The sequence below is a fragment of the Haliaeetus albicilla genome, chromosome 3 (genome assembly GCF_947461875.1).
Source record: "Haliaeetus albicilla chromosome 3, bHalAlb1.1, whole genome shotgun sequence".
Classification (NCBI taxonomy): Eukaryota; Metazoa; Chordata; class Aves; order Accipitriformes; family Accipitridae; genus Haliaeetus; species Haliaeetus albicilla.
In genome coordinates, this window is record NC_091485.1 from 57091731 (window position 1) to 57113466 (window position 21736).

A 21736-nucleotide genomic window follows, 5' to 3' on the forward strand; every position below is an offset into this window, starting at 1 on the left:
ACTTTTACTCACTCCATTTCACTGCAGTTCAAAATAATGTCAACTGAGAAAACCAAGGTTATTTTATTTGTGTATTTTGCTCCTTTTTAGAAAACATGAAATCTTCAGCAATGCTATTCTGGTGCTGGGGTGGAGGAGGGTGCATTATTTGTAAAACAGTATTTTCTTTAGCCCATAGAGAATTGGTTAATTTACCAAAGATAGGTTCAGTGGTCACATTTAAATTTATGAACCAGATAAATTAATTCACCAGATTCACTTGGAATATTTAACATTTTGTATGTTCCCTCCAAGGATCCTACATTCACACTTCAAACTCCAGAGAATACCTGATATTCTAAAGGCACAACAACCTTCTGTAATGTATTATACCAATGAACGGAGAATTTTTAAGGAAAACTGGACCATAGTATTGGAGGGGAACTCCTGGATTATGAAGTCCAGCAACCACATTGTAAAATTCCTTCATAATTTCTCAACTTTATCAAGCATTATTGGGTCATTAGACCAGAGCTGTTAGCCAGCAGAGCAGACTGATTTACCAGATACCCTGCAGAGTACTTGTACCACACATAGTACAAATCTCACATGTCAGAGCCATGCAGTTAGCTTGCTTCAGCTCACTTGTACTAGAGACTTAGACAGGATTGTGACAGGGCTTTCCTGAGCATGCAGTAGGCATGACCTTATGATAGCAGAGACAGAGTTGAATGAATGAGGAAAGAATGGAATAATTTGATGGTGACTCAGATGAAGCTAAACCTTAGCAATAACTTAGGCTGCCCCTTTCCCTTCCTCCCCATGCAGGAAAGCTGCCACAGAAGTGTCATACTAGTTTGTTTGGTGTAATGGCTTCTCTTAAACAGATATTGCATCTAGGGGGATATTTTTAAATCTTCCAAAGGCAAGAGTTACATCAAGAAAATAGAATAAGAGTAAGTAAGACAAAGTAACATTTTACATGTGCTTCCTGATCCTTTCTGGGTTAGGCCCGTGAGCTTTATAAACGTGAGCAATAAAAGCTGGTGTTGTTGAGTATCCATATCCTGTACAATATTCTTTGAAGGAAGGTAAAACATTTGCAGTAATGGAAAAACAAAACAATACAATCTTGCCTCAGAGTATTTTAAAAATTATTTTACTGGGCCACTTGCAATGCTTCATTGCATTAATAGTAGAAAACAAAAAAGGTAATTTTAAAATTATTTCCTAATGGTCTTCATGATTTTGCCACCAAAAACTTGCTGGTGACATCAGGAATATATTTCTATTGCACACGTCTATCACCAAGCTTGCAGCACTTTCTGGGGGGCCAGGTGTCTCCAATCTGGAAGAAATTATTAAAATCTGTTCAGCTGGTTCTGCATCAAAGAATTCTGTAATTGCTTGGTTCTAGGGCTTTCTGCCATCTGAGGCTGAAATGGTAAGCATCTGTTAAGAATTCTTCCACTGAGTAATTTTATTCATATTCTGCAGAACAATAACAGAAAAAATAATATTTAAAAAACAAAATCCATCTTAGTTATAGCTTGTTTTTGAATGAAGTTCTGAAACATGCATCTCTCAGTGTTTCTTGTTGTCAAGTTTCTGCACTGGCTGATTGTACAGCAGAAAGAATAATTTATTTATCATGAAATATCACTACTTCATGCTAATAATAACTCACAGAAAAAGAAGCATTGTTTTGTTATTATTCATTCATCAATAGAATGCCTACAAGGTGCTGAGAGCTCCACAGATTAAATTAAAGAGAATTACTGGTATAGGTAGCATAGGATTTGAAGAATGACCTTCTCTATAAAATAGTTTCTGTAAAATGAATGTTCACATTCTACTACTATCTAAGGTCACTTTGCCATTTAGGATAAGGTTTAACTTAAACAACTTGTGCCACCTCAAATTTAGGTGTCTAATAAAAACCTAGTCCTCTAGGTTTCTTCTGTAGTCAATACTAAGGCACAAACACATCCACAAAACAATTCACCTTACGTCTCATGTTTAAGCTGGAAGAGGTGAATCAGCCTGTGGAAGTATGTCTCCATCTATCCATCTATATACTGCAGAAATCCAACTTTGATGGCCTTTGAACTCTTTCTTTGTGCTTCAGATCTCTGTCCATAAGAGGAAGTGCTTCATTTCTCCAACTCTTTATGTATTTTCCCATTTTTACAACTGATGCGGCCACATACAGCTCCTTAATAGAACTTAATTTTCAGACATTGACTTCCATTGCACTTAATAATGGTGAAGACCTATGAAGGAAAGATTACATGATTAAAAATGATATTTTAATGTATATACATACAGGAACTTTAATTCTATGAATTCTAGATTCTGAAAAATGCACATGTTGGGTTTTGATTTTATTGTTTTTTAAATTGGTGCTTGGGGAATGGAAGGGAGGAGATAGTATCATTCTGTTGCCTAAAACATCTCCTGTCTTAAATGACAACCACATAAGATAACTTTTCCCCTTGAAGACCGTGAGGACCAAGGGAACAATGTGAGCAGATGACTTTACAGGTGGACAACTGAGGAACAGAGAGGAACTGATCAGTGAGTTAACCAAAGCTTCAAAGGATATCTAGAGCAAGGGTTGGAGTAGACTCTCACTTTGCAGATTCAGGTTTTTGCATTCATCACTGCAACCTCTTCAGCTTTTCTGCAGGGCCTTTCTTTGTCAGTTCAATACACAACTGCCAACTCTATCTCCTCACATCTGGAGAAGCCAGCGCTCTGCCATCATGTCCCACATATCAGGCTTTTAACATGTAGCTTTATTCCCAGTTCTCCTGGTCCAAAATCTGTGGAAGAGACTAGAATGTTGGATTCTTGGAGGAAGTGACTACTAAATGATCACTTTTACAGTATTTCAGAGGGAGGGCAAAATGTTGGAATGAAAGCCAGGAGACTGTGGTAGAGTGAAATAGGAGAGTTCCAGCTTTTGTTGCTCACCTTTATAAAGCCCATGGGCCTAACATGGAAAGGATCAGGAAGAACATGTAAAATGTCTGGTAAGTTAAAAAGTAACATATTAAGTATTTTCATCCCTTCTTCCACAATTCCCTCTTACAGAAGCCTTAAGAACAAGTAGGTTGGAGGTTTGCTGTAATGACTGCCTGCCTTGCACTTTTGAAGCAGGAATTGATTTCTTGTCCTCTGCTTGTACAGTGAACAGCACAGTAAGGCCTTGACTGTGAGTTTGCCTCATTGCTACTGTATCATCTAATACATTATTCCAAAGTTGTTTTTAAATTACATGCATTTTAGATATACATGAAAGTAGGGGCTTCAGTTTTAATTTGTCTTTTACCTATGCCTGAGTCATTACTGATCCCATAGGAAGACCAACTGACCATATACTAATGTGGGTATATATATATATATATATATACCAGCAATATAGTAACAGTTCACAGAAATCATTCATAACCTGACATTTTTTACAACGCCTTCCTGTCATATCACTGTACCAAATTCTCTTTATTCTCCCTGATGAAGACAAGCTATAAAAAGGAGTTTTTTATAGTACCAGCCCCTGAGCCATCATTCATTTCAGCCAGAGCCTTGGTCAAATGCCAAGCCATTCTCACTCTTCCTCTTCTGCTGCAAGCAACAGGGGATTCAAAGTGACAGAGCACCCATGAGCTAGGAGGCACCCACAGACAGCTAAGCGGACAGGATGCATATCCTTTGGTTGCCAGTAAGATGATAATCTGCTTGTAGAGGCATAGCAAAATGCTGGACTCTCATGCAGAACAATGTTCGTCTATCACTAGAGGGACAGACAGATGGCCATGAGCATGTGTTTTCAATCCATGTGTTTTATGACATTTGGAAAGTGTATTTTACTGGGGATTGGGGAACTGCTTTATCCTAAAGCTCCTCTTCTCGAGAGAGCTCTCCTGACCAGAAAAGTTCAGTCTGCAATTCCTTCCCAGAGCCCTCTGAACAAACAGTCTTTTCTGTCCTGCCGTCGCTTCAGGACTCCCAGCCCTTGACAGCCTGTGAGCCGATGCCCAACCAAAGCAGACCACTCTCAGACAGCCCACTGAGTTGTGGTTAGCCCCAGCGCTGGACACTTACCGATACAGCCTGCAGTCATCCCACCTCAGGCGGAGCATCCTCTGGGGACTGTAAACTAAGCCACGTACTACTTTATTAATTCATTAATGTCCTTTACTGGCTCTCAGGTCATTGTGGTAACAGAATTACTGTGACTATGAATGCTGTTTTATGGCAAAAAATAAAACTCGAGCTAAATTGAGTGTGACAGTGACCATAGAGAAGAATAACACCACTAATGGAGCTCTCGCACTGCTCAGATTCCACAGACAACACTGGGATTGTAAAACAAGACTCAGTTTGATTTTATACATAGCAACAACATCAAAACTGACAGAAACAAGGGCTGCGAGATAGAAACATACCAAAACCATGCTTGTGTCAGAGGAGTTTTGACTAATGAACTGAAGACAGGAGGTCTGAAGCAATATATTCAGTGCTAAGGTTAGTAGCAGCACTGTAACGTAGCCAAATATGCTTTTCTTAGCTCCATTTTGTTTCTAGTGAGGGAGCTGTCTTGTTTCTTTGCTGTTGTTAAATCGAGGAGACTTAATACCAAAACCCACTACTCTGTGGAACAGTATTACCACAGCAAGCAAAACACTGAATGGTTGGCACTACATTATCATGCTCAGCCACGCCACGTCCAAAGCATGGCATAAGGGACAATGGACCCAGGCATGCAAGGAGCTGTCACTAGCAGGTGGTATAGTGCAGAGCACCGGTGTGACTTGTAAGAAGGAATATCCCACAGCAATATGATTGGCAACAAACCAAGACGCTGTCAGAGGTGTTTAGAGTTAGTTAACAGAAGTCACGTTAGAATCCTGGTTTGAATGAAGCCTGTTGCAATATGGAGGTCTCCGTTAGGGAAATTTAAAACAGCAATCATAGCATGCAAGTTCAAATCAAAGACCTGACGTACTGGAAGATGGAAGTGAGAGAAGCAAGAACTGAGATTTGGTCTAATGCATAATGTGCCATGCAAATATTCTCTTCATGTAATCACTTTTCAGAATTCAGAGAATACTGTAAACTTGTAATAACAATTGCCGGGATAATAACCAGGCAGTTCTTTACACAGAACATGGAATAAATTATCCTCTCTTTTCAACAAAGATTTAAGTAGAAAAAGATATATCCAGCAGCAATGAAACTGATTGAACTTGTCAAAGTTCAAACAGGTAGATAAAAAATAGAGAAATTAAAAGATTATTTTTCAATTCTTAATATTGAGCTGTCAGTATCATCATAAAAAAAGATAAATTCCAACTTTAATAACATCCAGTCATCCGTGAACTGTGTTGGCACTGTTAGTGTCTTTTTTGGGGAAGAGCAATAATCTCAAAGATTCAAACTTGGAAGTATTTGCAAAATTCTGTTAGCAAAAATATTTTAGAGCCTGAAATCCAAAAGAAAAAAAATAAGTGAGAGAAGTAAATGTATTAATCATGGTTCTGCATGCATAAGCCTATGTAGAAACTCTAATGCAGAACACTTGTACACTTCTATAGATTGTTTAGCTGACATGAAAACTTCCCCAAGGGACATTTCCAACCCTTAAAAAGCATCCACACCCTTCAGAAAAATCTCCCTCAAAATACAGCCAAATTCAAGGACAAACCCTGTAAAAATACTGTGCCATACACTGATGTAACTCATCATGCGTATACACTCACTGGGAGCAAGTGGAGGCATAAGTGAGGCCGGCCTGGACTGAAGTTTTTCTGGTTTTTTTTCTTGCTTGCTGCATGATTCCTTTTATTCTAAGTATGGAAAGAGTAAACTGGAAAGAAGAGAGAATTCTGATAAACTCCCTTCTGGGAGACCTAAAATTAATCTTTCTTTTTTTTTTTTTATACTTTTACTTTCTCGGTGTTTGAGCTTTTTCCCCCTCCTTCTACAACTGAACAGGCTTCTGCCCTCTGGAGCTGTGCCTCTTCAATGTCATGATGACTCCAGTTGTGGCTTGCCTACCTTCTGGGAAGATGGCATAGACAAGTGGCCTGAGAAGATGCTTCCCTGGGAGAACAAGAGCTGAGGGCACCCTGCCTTGAATGACAGGGCTGACACATTCCCACAGAATCAGGAGTATCCAGTGACCCTCCACATCTAGGTAGAACCAGGGATGACACTGACAGAGCAGAAAGCTGTCTACCTTACTTAGAAAAGTTTCCACCATGTCTTTCCAAGAAGTACTTCAGGAACCAGTACTACATCTGTAAGAAGGTGAAGGGGTTGTTTCTGAGCATGCTTCCCCAAAAACCTGTAAAGGCATTTGATTTTCTTTAGCGTACTAGTTGATGCTGTCTGCTGGCACACCAGGCTAGAACATCCATACAATTATTAAAGTTAGATGAGATTAAGCCAGCTCTCAAGATCTAAGTTTCAAACTGTACAGAAAGACCAGCTGTTGTACTTCCACAGCTCCAGACAAAGTTGTAGAATAGTGGACAGGACACAAGCATTGTCTTTTCTTTGATATTCAGGAATGAAAATACTGTAACATTTGTTATTTTGAGGAAAGTGATATTTTGGGCATGTGATTCTTTATCCTGTTGCACCTTGTTCATGGAAAAAGGACCTCCAATTTATTTTGAGTGTTGAGTATGTTCTGACCAGATGAGATCAGTCCCCAAAGAAAGCAAACTTAAGATGTAGATATTTAGGGGATGAGTGTTTTCACGTTTGTTGACTCAGACAACTGGGTGTCACTTTATTGAAATCAGTGGAGCAGTTCTGATTTACAGCAGCTACAAACCTAGCTGGCTTTTACTTTTTCTGTTTATGTAGCTATTATAATGTGATAATGAAGCGTCCAGCTGGCCGTGATGTTTTAGTATTCCAATATTCTCTGCTAGGTCAGAGATTAGAAAAGATGTCTATTTTACCAGACTGTCGCAGATCTAGCACGTTTAAGAAATGCCAAGACGCTGAGGTACAAACACAAGTATAATGTGTCAACAGCAAATACATGGGCTGTTTCAGCAGAAAGTCCTCATCGTGAGTTCTTTGAACCACCTCAGATAAAACTCTAGGCTTTCTATATGGTCGACAGAAAATGATAGGTCTCTTGGGCAGGCGAATTAGAACACAGAAATAAGGAGTTCCATTTACTGTCAAGGTAGCTTAGATACTAGGATGAGTAACTAGAATAAGATGATATAAATATTTCCCCAGTAGATTTAAATATATGTGCCAAGTCTTATAATCAGTTTGAATCCAAAGGGTTAGAATTCCAATTTTTATGTGGCATAGTATGAATAAAAAATTTTCTTCTGCTAGTACTAGCAGCATATGCTATTTCCAAAAGAGAAAGGCAATTAACCACTTGGTTTTTTTGACATAGGGGAATAAAATCTGAAGAATAGTGCAAAAATCAGTACTGCTGAAGAAAACTTGATGTTGTTGCAAAAGACCCCAAAGTTTATAATTGGCTATTAAACACAGTCTGTTGTAATACCTGGAAAACTAGATAATTCTAGAGTAAATTATCTAAGTGGAAATAACTGAGTATGCAGTATTCATTTGCATACTGAACAGAATGACTGCTGTTTAGATGCAGCAAAATGGCACCATATGCACTATTCATTTGCAAAATAAATGACACAATTGAATGGGAGCCACATGGATGGGAAAATAATGAAATAATTAGGTTGAAGGAGATGTGAGATCTATCATAATTTATAAAATAAGTGACAAAAATGCAAAAGTGAGTGCAATTTTTGGGAATGAGGAGTTAAAGTAATAGGGATGATATATTACCATTAGTTTTAAAAAGTTAAGTCATATTGTCTTCAAGTTAGAATACCAGGTTTTGGCATGATAAAATCAGAAGCAGGAATGTATTCGAGTAGATTTATGGAGAAACAGACATTCAAGTGTCATGGGCTAATCTGGATCCTGACACGTAGATATGGAGCATGAAGCAGAGGCTTTTCCCGGGAGAGCACAGTTGCAGGGCTGTGCTCCACAGTGCAAGGGCCCCTACAAGCATTGGGAAGCATCTGATAGAGATATAAATACTAAACCCAAAGAATTTACTTTCTAGATCCCTGTTCTCCAGAGCAAAAATTGCAATCTTGCATTTAAGTATGAAGTCTTGCCATATAATAACTGGGAAAAAACAGGAGTAGTAAAAAGTTGTCAGAAACAAGCCACATGATCTTGTGGTTCAGTGAAGTCAGGACCCTCTTAAGGCTATTTTTGACAGACACTCGAACCGCCTTTGGTCTCGTTTTAAAACTAAATATCTGTTCCCATAAATACTATTCAGATAGTCCAGCTCTGCTATTTAGATAGTCCAGCTGGGAGCAGTGCCTGCATCTGAAGGTCTTCAAAGAAGCCTAAACTGGGAGCTCACCCCTCTCCACAGGGTGTGCTCACCTCATGGTGCATTTTGCACAGCACCTAAGCTGCAAGCTCCTTAAAGCCAGCCCTTATGGCAGTAAGAGGGCTGTGCTGAAGAAGATGTTTCTGCACGCAGGAGGGATTCAGGATGGCTTCCTTCTTAACTGTTGTTTCAGTACTTCCCTAGGAAATGGGACAAAAGACTTGTAGTTTTTCTCAGCCTGAGGAATTTGGGTTCAAGCAGCAGAAAATACCCTAATAACCAGGCTACAGGGTTTGTCTCTACATTTACTGCATTTGCTATTTATTGTCAAATGTGAAATACTCCTTAGACCAGGAATTGAAATGTAGGACTTATGAGGGACATGGGATTCAAAGACTACCTTGTCTTCATCTCAGCCAGTCTGAGTGAATCCAAGTCTCCCACTTCTCATTTAAATGCTCCACCATCTATATTTAATGTAGTTACATATATGTTTTTATATATAATATGTTTATATATGTGTGTATATAGTATACACACACATGGACAGGCACATATATATAAAAATATAAATAATAGAGCACAGTTTTATTAGTGTCATCACCTCTCTTATCTTGGTATTCTTAATCTAGATGACTGGGACTCAAATGTGAGCAGGGATTAAATTTAAGGATGCCAGTGTTTGCAGGGTGACATTCTTAAAAATTCTTCCAAACCTTGCTTTTATATTTCTTCAGCTCATAAACAATTTCAATATATTGTTATGCTTTGAGTGGGTCCTTAGAATCACATAGGCATTGCAATGAAAAAATATGCACAGATTAGTTTCTGCAAGGAAAGTTGCGCTGTTACCTAGCGCTAGATCCTGTCAACATAAAGCCAAGCCACTAGAAAGCACGGTGTGCTAATCAGATTAGTCCAGTGTCAAGTTTTCTGTGTAAAACTGCACACAAAATCAGAACAATGTGGTACTAATGTGATAGTACTGCTGTTACAAGCAAACCTATACTGCTGGTGCCATGCAAATTCTTTATACGTTGAAGGGCTACCAATACTGTCATGGCCTCAAAATGTGAAGGTTTCATTAATGTGTTCCTTGAATCCCTTAGGGATTATCTTTCACTCACTGGAAGACAGTTTTCTCTATATGTCTGATTTCTCACATTATTTATTTTAATTAAGTTTACCTTGAAAATAGAAATGAGAAAGTATTCCTGCCATGTCCTCCTTAATTTTAAGTGTTTACTTGACACTATGTCAGTAGGGAAACATTTTACTGTAACATAGATTTTGTCACTTTTGTTAAAACTTTAAGTTTACACTGGCCATGTATGTTTTCACCTTTAATCTCTAGGTGTCAGGTACTCTGGATAATACTCCTATTTGTGGTCAGCTGATCAGGGAAACTATGAACAGTTGGAAAAGTGAACTTTGCTGAGACTTTCCATATTTCCAGGTTAGTCACTATAAAAATGAAATCACACAGAATTATGGAAATAATTTTGAACTTGCATTTCTTGTATTCTAGCAATATTGACACTGAGAAGACTTCACTTGCAAATTACATTAAATGCAGAATTTATATTTGCTTTGTAAAGTGCTGGAGATACGCGTCATCTCGCACTCTGTATAGCATCCAGCATAATCATGCTTTTATTCTTGCTGGCTCTTATTCTACAAAACAAATAATATCTATTATATTAGCTTCCTATAGGACAACATATATTAGCACATATTAGCAATACATAGTGTTTTGATTGTTTGCTGTCTTCTCCTACTACAGAAGCACCACAACCAGCCCTGATTTCCAAGCAAAGCGTTAAATATTTATTCTACTTGGTCAGTTTACTAATCCATAATTTGTTATTTAATTGCACAGTGTTTAAAGAACAAGATTGAAGATTCCTGCTTAAATAGTTGTACAAAAATCAGCATTGCACTGTTGTGTCCTTCATATTGCTTGCTCCCAACCTGTCCCTCACAAATGAGACATACCTCTGATGTTGGAGGCAGACCTTCATTTTGCTTTCCGCTATGTGCTTTTCCAAGTGGACTAGGAGAAGAGAAGATTTTGTTTTCTTCAATAAATTGCACCGTGGGAATGGTAACGATCCCTTGGTAGGTGGAAGTTTGTTGAACAGGTATAACAATTGGGTGGAACAGAGAGAAGGATATATCTGGGATCTAGAGAAGAAGGCATAATTGGGATCTGAACTTAAATTTTCATTTTTTTCAAACGGATGACTTTCCTCTGTATTGCCCTTCAAATGTACTGTCATGGAACCACTACACAGAGGAAAACCCTTAAAGAAATAGTTCAAAGGATTCTTTAGATTTACATTTAGCAGTTTGCTATATTAATAGCATGATTTACTTTGACTCAAGTGGGCTAAATGACATCATTATTATACTGTGGGAGAAAGAAGTAGGTTTCAGTTGGAAATAATGTTGTTCAGCATCTTATCAGCCATATTTATGAAAGTATTAAAATTACATCAGGGAAAAAAATTGAGCTGAAATCCTGAAGAATGTGGTTTTTATTATAAACTTCCATAAACCATTGACACTGAGCAGCTTTAGCATTTGGCACAACTGTTTTCTCTCTGAAATCCTGTTTATGGCAAAAGAACAAAAAAATCAAGTACCATATTTTCTTCTTGTTCTCAGATTTCTTTAGATTGACTGATATACTTATGGCAGATGACTACATATATGTGCAGATGAATGTGTAAATAACTAGAGAGAAAATGAGTTAATTCAGTATTTTAATCTTCAGCTAGATCTGTTGATGTCTGAGAAAAACAATCCAGACATTTTGAAAGTACAAAAGTTACTGTACTTGACATTTATTTAGTCTTTTTGCAAACAAAAACAAAATTGAAAGAGAAATATTTTTAGCAGTAACCTGTCTACTAAATATGTGCATTTTTTTTCCTTTAAGAATGAGTAATATAGTATGCCTAATTATTGACACAGTAATGGCATAGTTATATACGTTGATGAAATATAGAAGCAAAAATAATTTACCTTTCAATACGAAATTTTCCAACTATAACTGGTTTTAGAGATAGGTTTATGGTGCATAGCAAGGTATTTCACTGTATTTTGGTTATATTTCTAATATGGAGGTGTATTTAAAATGCTGAAAATAGCAGTATTACTGTTCTCTTACGAACAGAAATCAAGATTATGTAATAAGTTTTGAAAAAATAGACCTTCAGTAATGAAAAAGTAGAAGAAAGCACTCTTTTCAGGACAAATCTTGGAGAATAGCTATAAAATAATTTTAAATTGGAACAGTATAATGCTGAGGATCAAAAAAAACTCAGCAGAAAAAACAATGGTAATTGTATCTCTCTAATGCTGTACACTTTGGAATTACTTAAATGATACACCTATTATTATAGAAAGCATTTTGAAGGTTGAGAGTGTAGGGTTAATAATATAATTTAAGTAAACATAATTTTATACTAAAATAATTTTGCTATTCTTCTTTACTTAAAATCTTCATCATTATTTTGCTAAAATCCATTGCCCTTATTCTACCAGTTTTTCTTTATCAAGCCTTAGTAAAAAAGGCAAAACTAAGAGAAAATACGGAAAGAAAACAAAATTTACGGAACATGTTCCCTTTTTTTTGTAGCTATCTTCAAATCAGCCAGCTGTAACATCCTGATAATTAACAAAGGGGTTAGCTAGGAATGCAAAATTAGGTGATTTGATTGCAACTGATAGACTTGGAAACAATATCCTCCTCCCCATTCCAGACACATATGTATACACACAAAGAATATACATGGGCTCTGTGACTTTGGTTTACCTCTGTTCTTAACTCCACATTTCTAACCATTTTCTGGAAATGGCTGTTGCCTTTTAAGTGAATGTGCCAGCTCCTTTGAGAAGATGTTTATCACTTCCTGACTTGGTGCCATAAAGGGTCCGTGTGCAGTCATACTGGGTTTTATGCTGCTTTACTTTTCACTGCCTTGTCATTCTTGCTCAGAGCTTTTTATTTGCCTTAGCTTTTCACATTTTTCCTACAGCGGAAGTGTTTATTCATCTCCAGCTGAAATCCGATACAAGTAGACAATACTTCTGGAGCCAGTTTCTGAACATATTTCTGTTGGAGATAGTTATTACTGTCTAATTAAGAGATGTGCACGCTGGTGACTGAAGGTCTTAGCTGTAATTGGTTTCTAAGAATTTTACTTTCCTGTTAAGTGAAAACTATCTATAAAGTCAATAAACTCACTAGCCTTCACATTACTATTACAAAGGATTGGAACACAGAAGTTCTGGGAACCAAGTTTAGAAGGAAATGTGAAAGACAAAAATGTTCACTGTTTTCTGTCTGGCAGTTCCAATGGAATTATGAACTGCCATTTGTGGTAACCATGACACATTTTGGTGGGGGGGAGGGTGGGGAATCACTGATATTTCTGTACAGGATAATATCTTGGTATAGATGGTAGATGATTCAAAGTTCAGAAGGATTTCTGTAACATTTTGTATACCTTATCCATGTGCATAAATACCTGATTTTGGGGGGGGTAAAAAAGAGAGAAGGGGACTCTTCTCAGTAGTGCCCACTGACAGGAGAAGAGGCAATGGGCAAAACCTGAAATACATTAGAAAAAGCTTTTGTGCTGTGAGGGTGGTTAAACAGCGGAGCAGGTGGCCCAGAGAGGTTGTGGAGTCTCCATCCTTGGAGATACTCAAAACCAGGCTGGACACAGTCCTGAGCTGACCCTGCTCAGAGCAGGCCTGACTCGACGAGCTCCAGAGGTACGTGCCAGCCTCAGCCACACTGCAGTTCCCTGTGGTGATACTGGAGGAGAACATAACAACTTGTTAAAATTCAGCTCAGATTATCTGTGGTTAGAGTCACATAAGAAAAATCTTTCCCGTTAAATTTTGAAGTAAGAATACCTATTGCTGATATAAATGTTGCATGATGCTCCTGTTCATTATATTTCTGATCAGTGCTTGACATATATCTCACAGTTCCTGTTTCATATTTTAATTGGTAGCAATAAGAAAAGTGGTTATTACCCATACTTAAAAAGAAAATCTTTTTAAGTCGCAGTCTTATTTGGTGTGAATTTAAAAAGCTTTTTGTTGATGTGAATGAAAGATTAACAGTAGCGTGCTTCCTTTCCTAAGAACAGTTTAAGAATATAAGATAATTAGATTGAGAAGACAATATCTGTAAGAATTTTTGGGAAAGATTCACTTAAAGTTTATAAAACTGTTACAAACTGTTATTTCATTAAAAAAGTATAGTTTTAAAAAAAATTGTGCAAGATGGGATGATGAAAAGAATGAGGCTTGCAGTATAATTAATAGTTCCCTCCTAAAAAAAATCCAGTTTAAAACTCATTTATCAAGTGTGAATCATATGCATATCTTATATACAAAAGGCCAGAATGGATTTTCATATTTTGAGGGCTTGTTTCCATAGCCAGATTAAAATTTAATGTATAAGAGAGGTTATATATTTTTTGGCTACAGTTCCCTTACAATATATTCATATTAGATGCATTAGAAGAATGTTACAGAAGGATATTTTAAGTTAATAGATTTAGCAGATAAAAATAAAACTGCTGTTAGTTCATACCAGCATACAGAAAGTACAGAGCAAGCCAAATACATTCTAAAAGGAGATGATAACTTTATGCTTAGAATAGAAAAAAAAAAAATTGATGATATGTTTGTCTTCTGATGAAAGTGGAGAATTTCAGTTCAGACTGAAAGATTTGCTGAATCTTCTTTAAATTGCAGGTTTGGGCTCCTCTCCTCTCCTCTCCTCTCCTCTCCTCTCCTCTCCTCTCCTCTCCTCTCCTCTCCTCTCCTCTCCTCTCCTCTCCTCTCCTCTCCTCTCCTCTCCTCTCCTCTCCTCTCCTCTCTGTAAAAATCCAGCAGTCCATCACCATAGTTTTAACTCCTTTAAAAAAAAAAATGTGAGAAGTTCTAATAAGCATATCTTTGCCAGTCTTAAATTCTACACTGATATTTGCCTAAAGCGAATTTCTTAGGAAAGCAGTATCAGAAGAGGTTGCAAGTACAAAGAAGCATCCATTTTCAGACTGCCTGGGAAATGTGATGGGCCCACAGTCACATTTCAAAGGAGGTAAAGCTCACAGGAAACCAGAATTTCTGTTTGAAATGCCAGTCTTACAACTTCTAGTTATCAAGAGGTTTCTACATCAACTTGAGGTGCACCTCATTGCAGCTATTGTTCTTATACCACTCAAACAAGCCAAACAGGTCCCTCTCACATCACTCTGTCCGGACCCAGAAGAGTGCTGACTGCCTGATATTTTTATTATCTCTGATCACTGACTTTGGACAGTTGCAAAGCATGTGCCATGTGAAAGTTATTTCTTTCCCTATGTTATAACTTTAATAAGGTAGAAGAGAAGGTGAGATTTGAATACTATAAATTATTTTGAACAGTTGTTGAAAAGCTCCTGTTAGAGCTATGCACGACTGTGGAGTATTCCCTTCCTGACATTTTTTAGGCCATGTTAAAATGTACAGGAAATATAGAACTGTACTGAGCTCCTAATCATCTATAAAGAAATGTTAGTAAGGAAGAGATCCCACGTGTGGATATGCGGTCACATATAATTTTGATTGATTGTTTCTCCATTTTCTTTGGTGCAAATTGTATTGGTGTTGGTCATTAAATGTAATAGCAGAAGCCACATACATAATGACTCATCTTATTGATGGGAGATGTGATCTTACATTTGAATTTACATTCTTACTGCTGATCCTGTTGTCAACCGAGAATCCATCACCTTGCTTTGACTAATGTTTTCTTTAATTTTAGCTAATGTATGTCACAGCTTGCATACTGAGTTATATACTGCCTTGCTGTTGTAACAGCTAACACTGCTGTTATCCTGTCAACACTAGGTTTCAGAAGGAATTCCTTTGGTGAGGTCTGCCTTCAGTGCCCTGCCCCTCAAATTTGCAGTTCATCCCTGCAGAAGGTTGTCTTGCTGGTTTAATGTCTGTGTTTAAAGCAAAACCTTGCTTTCAGTTGTTTTCATAATGCCTTCCACTTACTGAATTACTGTTTTCTTTAGGGAGTGCCTTGGAAGGCCATTTGAAAAGATGTATTTTTAATAAACATATATACAGGGAGAGGGGGAGGGAGAGAGGCAGAGACCCTATACATGTATCTAAACAAATTTTTTTGTCTTACAATACCTTTGAAGATACTTCAGCAAAAGACATTTAGTGAACTATTGTTCCCTGCTATAGATTTAAAACTAAAACAATCAAGACACAAACATTTTAGGAAAAGCACTACTATCTCCTTAAATAATATTACCAAACATTTGGTATTGATTTACCCATACTGAGCAAAAATAGTTTCATTGTTCTAAATTAGTATTTACAGTATATTTTGGACCTGTTACAAAAACTGCTGAAGTGAGGAGGCATTGAGATGAGCTGAATAATTTTCTTGAAGCTTTACTACTCTTGAGTAACTTGACTATCTCACATGAGTGCCAATGCAGCCTTCATGACAGTCCACACCAGGCTATCAAGTTATTTTTCTCTCCCTCATCTAATCTAGTTTTGAGCACCTGTGCCAAAGCCAAACTGCCATGATGAGAGTCTCAAGGTTGGAGAAGGAGGGGGTGAAAATTACTTAAGCCTGAGAATATTTTGGCACAAACGTGGTAAGATATGTATGTAAGGTAAGATATCCTCATAAGATGCTTTGTGAGGAGCATACCAAAACCACAGGTCATACAGAAGAGACTAGGACAAATTCTTCCCTCATGTAACAACTACACTGTGCTATAACCAGTAGGTTTTTTTGTGTAAGTGAGAGGAGGCTTTGGCTGAGCATTTATCTAATAGGTTAAATGTAAATACAGTCCAGTAGAGAACTGTATTTTCCAGACTAATCTGAATTACTGCTGGGAGTTAAACTATGTGTGTCCCTTTCCTATATTAAAGAAAATGTGTAGGAGAAATATAATCTAATCGCTTGCTGATATTTCATAGAGGTGGGAGTAGGAAGAGGCTTTAGGTTTCTTCAACTGTTTATTCTACTTTATTTTTCTTCTGAACATGATTCTCTCTTCTCAGGAAAACTGCTGTTGCGGATGCAGTCTTACTGAACCTCTGCCCAGTGCTTAAACCAAACTGAATCTGAGCCTTTTCCAGGAAGACTGGGAGGAGATGTGAAAATTGTTTAGAACTAAGATTAAAAAAATAAATGTGGTGTTTCTGCACTGCTGCTTTCACTTGGGATCTGAACTCAGGTCAGATGGGCCATCCTTACCACAACTCCTGAGAGGACCCAGCCAGGAAAAGTTCATTCTTCTTAGGCTGTCAAAGGACAAACCGGCATTTTATAAGTGACCTTGATGCCAAATTCATTGATCTCTTGCTCTATCAGTCCTTTAGGGCCAGATATGGAAGGAACACCTAGTACAGCAGGGAAGGAGGAGGGGAACTCTGGCCAGGCTCCCTCCTGCCCCATAATAGGACCATGGAAACTGGATCCCTGTCTGCCAGAGGAGAGCTGGCATTTCTTAAAAGAAGGATTGTGTGATCAGCTAAAACAGAACAAACCCAATACCCACTGCGTCTCTTTCAAATGCACAAGAAGAGTTAGGAGGTACGTGAGGATTCGTCAGTATTTCATGTGTCAGGGAATAGATTCAACTAGACCAGACTAATGAAATAGGTGTTAAAGCATTTCACTGTCTAAAGGCAGAGCATGGTCTGTAAGTATGAACCAATTTTGCACAGTATTAGCTTATGAAATTGTAACATTAGTGTATTTTTCTGTTTACTGTTTTAGTATGTTGAAATTTTAGCTTAGATTTATAAAAGAGTTAAATTAGGCTAAACTGTGTCCTTTTTCTATGTAAAGATCAAAAGCAAAATGTTTACTAATAGCAGAAAACATTTACAACTATTTATGATTGACAAATGTAATGTGACCAAGAAAGAGCACTTCTAACCTACCTTGTAAACTTTATTTTCACTTTCATTTACGCTGCCCAAATGACTATAGGAGGATTGAAGAGAGACACACTGTGGCAATAATGTGCAATAATGTTTATTTACAGTGAAACACGCTTTTTTTGAAATTCCTTGGTGTGTATGCAGTGTTGAAATTTTTCCATACCTCCTCAGTCTCTAATGCTGCTGCCTACTATTGTTTAGTTGTGGTAGCAGTGACAAAAGGTGTATCTCTCCCTGGGTGCTGAAGAACTGACACATGGGCTCTCTCTCAACGGACAAAGAAATGGTGAAACGTGGAGGAGAGGGAATAGGGAGGTGAGTTTTCTGTATGTGTCATTCCATTATAATTAATGTGAAAAAGTAAACACACAGGTGTTAGCTGGATGTTTCATAGAGGGAAGATGTAAGTTCTTATTCTGTTCTGGTTGTAGAAATACTTTCCAAATCTCTCTAATGCAATGATCAATTTTTGTGCTTCTTCCTCATTTTTGAGCTGGATAAATCACATTTAATTCCAGCTGAAAGAATTTCTATAGACACAGAGCTCCTCAGAACTAAGGTTGTGCAATTAGAGGTTGAAGAAACTTATCTAGACTATGGATTGATGAGTCAGTTACGGATAGCAGGAGTGATTTATAAAACATTCTGGCTAATATCTAAAACTAACTAATGAACCTAAAGATACCATTAAAATATTTAAGCGTAGCAGTTGTCTCCCCACTCCCCACTTGTTATCTTTTTAATGCCTTCCTATTCCTCAGCTAAATTAGTGAATTACAAGAAAGTGTCATTTATTTGTACATTTTTATCAATGCAGAATGACACCATTTTACTTTTCTTGCTCATATGCCTTAGTGTGGCCAAGTGACACTTAAATCTGTTTAGTGTCTCAGTAAAGATCACACTTACCTGCAGTTTTAGTTGTTAACACAGACCATTAAATATGTTTTTGGTGTTTGCAGCATTGTTTTCAAAGTATGGTTAAGACTTTCCTTCTTCAGAAAGGAGTGTCATGCCTCTAAACAAACAGAAGACAATCCCTCCTGATCCCATCCTGATCCCTTTCTATCTTCTCCTCTGCCCACTTCTGAAAAGAGGAATCTGCAGGCATCCAGAGGAATGTTTCTTTATGTTTCTGCACTGAATCCCTTTCTGTCTGCTTCTGTAGAGTATAGCAAGTAAATAATTAGAACTCAGACTAAGTTAACCCCAATCATATTAGCTCCTACATCTTGTTGATCTTGGTGTCTAGGGCAAGGTTATTAGCGCTAGAGAGTTAATTACTAATGCATTCAAGAATAAAACCTAACACCCGTAGGTATTAGTTTTGATTTTGAAATTAAGGCAACTTTGTACTTCTCTTTTAATTCAAAGTTCCTTTTTTGACTGTAAATTATCAAAAGGAAGACCAATACTGCTAGATCTTATTTTGAACTACAAAAGGCTTATGATATCAGCAACTCAGGGGAAACAATTGGATTTGGAAGACTTCACACAAAAACGGGTTAAATCAGATGAAAACCAGCTCTAGTGCCAAGTACTTATCTCTCAACATATGACTGTGAAAGTGACAATACTGCCTAAATAAAAAGTAGTACCTTAGCACTAGGTATCAGGGAATACTGTGGGTTTTAGAGTTAACCTAAGCTGGAGCTGGTTTGTGTAACATACAGTAACAATGCTGAATATAGAAATAATGATGGTTTCTTTTTATCCTTTTAGGTGGCTTTTAATTGTGTGCAAATTAGTTTCCAATCTAAATGAAGGTTGTTCAAGCTTATATAGGTTCTTTAAGGTGAATTTTCATGTTAAGAATTGCCAAGTCAGTGTAAATTCTTGGTAAATTCAGCATTTATAAGCACTTCTGTCTGTCCCATGAATAGCTGGCAACCATGTTTGTTTTCCACACTTACCTTAAGAGTGTTCTTAACTCTGTCTCTGATTTTAATACATACTGTTGGCATATTGTGAAGATACAGCTTCTTAAAAAAGACACCTTATTATTGTGCCACCTTCTTTGTGTCTACATTTTTTTGTTTGTAGATATCTGTGGACCATTTACTCCCTTCAACTGAATCAGCTATTGATCCCTGCTTTGGAGCTTATGCTGTCCTAGAGGGGCTCATAATTTTATCCATAATGGGCAAAAGAGAATGAAAAAAAGGTTATGTTTCTCATTTTATATATATTAGGGGCTGGATGGAAGCACAAGTTGTATAGCATGTAGAGAGTATTGCTCATATCTGTAGATTCATACATATGGTACTATTCAATTCCTATTCATGATGAAGACTGTTCCAAATTTTATTGAATTTCTAAATGAGTTCTCCTCTATCTCTAGATGGTATTGAAATCTCTATCAGAACCAGACCAAGCTTCCCTTCTTTCCCAGATGTAACTCACTTCAGAAGACATAGCCAAGAATGCTTTCTTCCAGGATGAAAATGTGTTCGTCCTACTAGGATGGATTTCATTTTGTTTGCACTTCATGGTCCTATTCCACTTTGAGCTAAGTGGTTTTTTTCCTGATTCACTACTAGCAGGCAATAAGACTCTTAATTTCATATACAATTTAAACAACATTTACCTCTTTCATGCCTATATGTGGAGATCTACTATCATATGCAGACCACCAAGCAGAACATTATTTGGAAAGACAGTTTGCAGAAGAAATCCCTTACCTGTGAAATGGTCTGTTTCCAAGCTATAAAGGTGTAAAATGAGACAGCGAGAGCCATCTGTCTTTGGGGAGTCTAGTGTGTGCTGAACAGGCAATAAACAGAGCATCAGTATACCACCGTAGATTCTAGGAGGTGCATATGTCCTGCCTGCTCTGCACAGACCTTGTCCTCCTATCTCAGAAAAGATATAAGAACTGGATTAGGGTCAGAGAAGGATGTCTGAAAGTCTGGAAGAGCTTCCGTACAAAGAACAGCTTATGTAGACTAGGACTTGTCAAGCTGTAAAAGAGATGACTGCGGGGCCCTAGCTGAAGCTTGTAAAACTGTGAGAAGAAGAGAGCAGAAGTGATCGTTCCTGTCTTTTCTAGTACAGGGTCAAATGAAACTAGCAGTTAACAGGCTAAAACTTAACAAAAGCAGACATTTTATATATCAAGTAGTCAAGCTATAGAACTACTCACCAAAAGATATCACAGAGTCCACTAGTGACTGTGAGTCACATACAGCAGGTGAGATGTACACTGAGTGGTACGGATATTAATTCCAGCTTCTTAAATGCTAGGTGGAGTGACACTGTCCCTGTGGAGATATCTGCCTGCACCAGGAAATCAGCACATATTTAATTGGCTGACACTGGGAACTTGGCTTACCTAGTTTCTGCCCGTGTGCTATCTGGCTTTGGTAGTGCTGTTCAGTTCCTCAGAGCTCTGGATGCTAAAAAATAAAATCAACTCATTAAAAAACTTTAAATAGAGGTTTTCTTTTTTTCATTCTGCCTCTGCCAATTATGTCATTTGATGAAAACATTGCATAAAATGAAACCTTGTCATAAAGTGATTGTTTAATCTTGTATATCAGCAAGTAAATACTAATGTTACAGGACCTATGTCCAATTTTTAATCACAGTATTTCTTTTAACACTTTCATTCATCTTCTGGCACTGCTTTATCCCACACATGTCTATGAGTCACTCCTTCTGCATGGATGTAAGAGAATCTCTGTCGCTAACTGACATGAGATCTTCATTCCTTGCTGGTGAGATAAACCCCTCCCTGGAAAGCAGTATGGATGAAGGTGAAACTCACATTTTCTTGGTTTTTTTTTCTGCTGGAATTCTCTCTCCTTTGCAAATGAGATATTTCCCTTAAGATCTTCCAGTTAAATTAAAGATAAGGATTTGCATATGCAGTGGTAAATGAAAACCACTGGAACAGATTTTAAGTTTTGTTACATTGATGTAAATTGGCAATAGTAACTTTACTAAATAGTCCCAACTTCGTGAAAAATGTACCAATGAGACAAGAACTTCTTTTGCCTCTGGCTTTCAATTTTAAGTGTTGTAACAAACTGTTGTCTAATTATAGCAAAGAAGACATGCTGTTAACCTTTCCACATCACTAAGTAGCTTCATTGGTATACTGAAACCATACTTTGACATTGTAGATACAAATGTAAGTGATTTTTTGTCCATTAAAGTCTTTTCTAACCATCGCAGTGACAAGACAATTACCAGATTCTCTATAGTACAAGTTCTTTCAAAAAGTTTCAGGTTGTCTGATGAACTGACTTGGCTTTCCATGAACGGCTGCTATTTCTTATGAAAATGAGAGAAGATGCAGAAATTTCTCTGTTCAAATGAAATCTCCATCAAACCGAA

General features: G+C 37.4%; 1 long non-coding RNA gene across 2 annotated transcripts; it reads right to left on the reverse strand.

Moving 5' to 3' along the window:
- Positions 1–161: 161 nt before the first annotated feature.
- Positions 162–20582, reverse strand: LOC138684817 (uncharacterized). 2 transcript variants are annotated; one of them, XR_011324110.1, is made up of 5 exons: positions 20080–20582; positions 18308–18560; positions 16707–16753; positions 5745–5851; positions 162–2252 (listed from the first exon to the last, which is right to left on the reverse strand). It is a non-coding gene; the product is annotated as an uncharacterized lncRNA (long non-coding RNA). The 2 variants fall into 2 exon arrangements; XR_011324109.1 differs by lacking the exons at positions 162–2252; positions 5745–5851 and adding an exon at positions 12776–13226.
- Positions 20583–21736: the final 1154 nt, after the last annotated feature.